A 2,991-nucleotide genomic window follows, 5' to 3' on the forward strand; every position below is an offset into this window, starting at 1 on the left:
ACGACGAATATCTTGAAGAGAAAACTCCGGTTGAAATCATTGCGGAAAGAAAGCAAAGACTTCGCACGAGTAGGATGGATACTCGATTACGGACTCCGGCTTCGAGAAGAAAAGGGGAGGGCGGGTGGGAAAAGAAAACAACTGAGGATTGAACTTGCAAAGATGAAGAGGGTCAAGTCAACTTGACGAGAAATGCACCGGATGAAAAGAGCTGAGGAACAACGATCGAAAAACCAACCGCGTGATCCTAAAGAAAAATTTGAAGGGGAAGAGGAGTAATTCAAATCACCTACATCAAGATTTCTCACCAGAGCGACGAAGGGGCTGAGGAGTAAAAAGACTTCCTACTCTCAGATATAACTAGACTCCGAAAACAGTTTTATTCTAGACTCAACATCGGCCAAACTACACGATCAATCAAGGGGGCTCCTAGGGTCGGTCGAGGCTCTGATACCAACTTGTCACGCCCAATATGCGACCCTATCCAAAAGGAACTCGAAGGTCCCACCAAGAATAGGCCCGCATATTGAAACGCTTTTGCAAGGTGGATATCATTACATTAACATTACATAATATATGGGGAAACAGACATAAGGCATACAATGCACACGAATACAACATCACAATACATCAAAGCATCATCCAACTATGGATGAAACACAAACAGAAACTCAAACGACATCCACTCTGCTAGCCCAGGCTGCCGACCTGGAACCTATCCCTGATCGAAGAAGAAGCAGAAGAAGAACTCCAAAACAAGCAACATCGCTCTCGCGTCATGATCATCGCACCACCTGTACCTGTAACTGTTGTTGTAGTAATCTGTGAGCCACGAGGACTCAGCAATCCCATTACTATGGGTATCAAGACTAGCAAAGCTTAAAAGGAAAGGAAGGGGTAAAGTGGTGAGGCTGCAGGAGCGGCTAAGCATGATATGGTGGCTAACATACGCAAATAAGAGCGAGAAGAGAGCAAGCAGAACGGTCGTGAAATTAGCAATGATCAAGAAGTGATCCTGAACTCCTACTTACGTCAAACATAACCAAGAAACCGTGTTCACTTTCCGGACTCCGCCGAGAAGAGACCATCACGGCTACACACGCGGTTGATGCGTTTTAATTCGGATCTGGTGTCAAGTTATCTACAACCGGACATTAACAAATTCCCATCTGCCTATAACTGCAGGCACGGCTTTCGAAAGATTATACCCTGCAGGGGTGTCCCAACTTAGCCCATGACAAGCTCTCGCGATCAAAGAAGGAATAGACCTTCTCCCAGGAAGACCCGATCAGACTCGGAATCCCGGTTTACAAGACATTTCAACGATGGTAAAACAAGACCAGCAAGACCGCCCGATGCGCCGTCAATCCCGATAGGAGCTGCACATATCTCGTTCTCAGGGCACACCGGATTGTCCAAACTTCCGGTAGGCCAGCCCAGAGTTGCCCCTGGTGGCCACCGGCGGTTGACAGGTTGGACCAACACTCACGACGAGCATTGGCCCGGAGGGGATAAAATAAAGATGACCCTCGAGAGCGCGACTCCCATGGGAAAAAGGGCTATGTGAGGCAAATGGTAAAACCAAGGTTGGGCCTTGCTGGAGGAGTTTTATTCAAAGCGAACTGTCAAGGGGGTCCCATAAATCACCCGACCTCCCCGGCGATCCTCGAAATCCGTGCACGAGTTGACTTTCTCACCCTCGAGGTTGAATTTTCTGCTAAGTCCCTATATTTTGTTATTTTCATGCCATGTCCGTCATGCTGTATCTCTGCATCCGTAGCTCCGTTTCATGCGTGTAATATGTCAAATTGTTCGTCTTAACGAGTACATCATTTCATTCCATTGCATCATATTCATTTAAGGTAATCTTGATGCCTGAATCATCATTGTAAGAGTGCTTCATGATGTTTTCTGCTGTCTGTTATCAGAACGAGCTCTTTTGTCATTTTTGCCATGATTGATGTGTGCATCCTATGAGGTTGATGTCTACATGTGTTTTGAACTATGCCATGTCTTCTTTACAGAGGTGCTTACCATGTATTTTTGTGATCAATGTGGTGACTAGCACAAGCATGCAAACTAGGCATCATGATGTTACTGATTTTAGTCCCTGTTCTGCTGTTATTTTGATGCCATGTAAACTTGATGCTACAGAAAGATCCATGCATATTTTGAGACACTTCAGTAAGGGTGTTTTGAACATGTGGTTATTGTCTATCCATTCGTGCCCTTGGTTGCAATTATGGAGTAGCCTAGAATGTCATTTTCGTGCTCTACTTTTGCTTCAAAATGTTTCCTGGCAGATTGTTTACATGTTATTCAATTTGGCCAAGGTTGATATAGTTGATCCTTGCATGCTATGGACTTGTTCTTGACTTGGTTTGTTTCACAAACATGTATTCTTGATGATGCTATGCTTATCTTGTCATGCAATGACTTGTGGTGAGTGAATCGAGCTTGTTAAGTAGGGTACTTGATGTTGTTGTTTTGCTAGGCTGAATCTATTATTTCGTGATGCTATATAAACCTACTGCTACTAATCATTCTATGCATAATCTGGAGATGTTCTATAAACATGTTCTGATCTACATGTCATCCTATATCCATCCATGCCCCTGGTGCATTTATAGCTTGTTGTAGATTGTTCATATCTTGCTCCAAACTTGCTTCATAATGTTGCTGTCAGTCTGTTAACATTAAGTTCAGTTGTTGACATGATTGTTGCTAGTGTTCCATACATCCTATGACGTTGCTATTGCCATGCTTAGCTTCACAAACATGCCTTCTTACTGTTGGTTGCCTTGCCATGCCATGTTTTGCTCTGTAGTGAGTTGCACAAGCTCATCTACATGCCTTCATAATTCTGTTTCTGCCATGTTTGAATCTGTAATATAACTTGCCATGTTTACATGGGTGCCATCATATTTTCTGATCGTTTTTGGCTTATGGTCAGTAAAGGAATTTTTGATCTATGAAATTAGTAGATTCATG

This window comes from Triticum aestivum, chromosome 7B (assembly GCF_018294505.1).
Source record: "Triticum aestivum cultivar Chinese Spring chromosome 7B, IWGSC CS RefSeq v2.1, whole genome shotgun sequence".
Lineage (NCBI taxonomy): Eukaryota > Viridiplantae > Streptophyta > Magnoliopsida > Poales > Poaceae > Triticum > Triticum aestivum.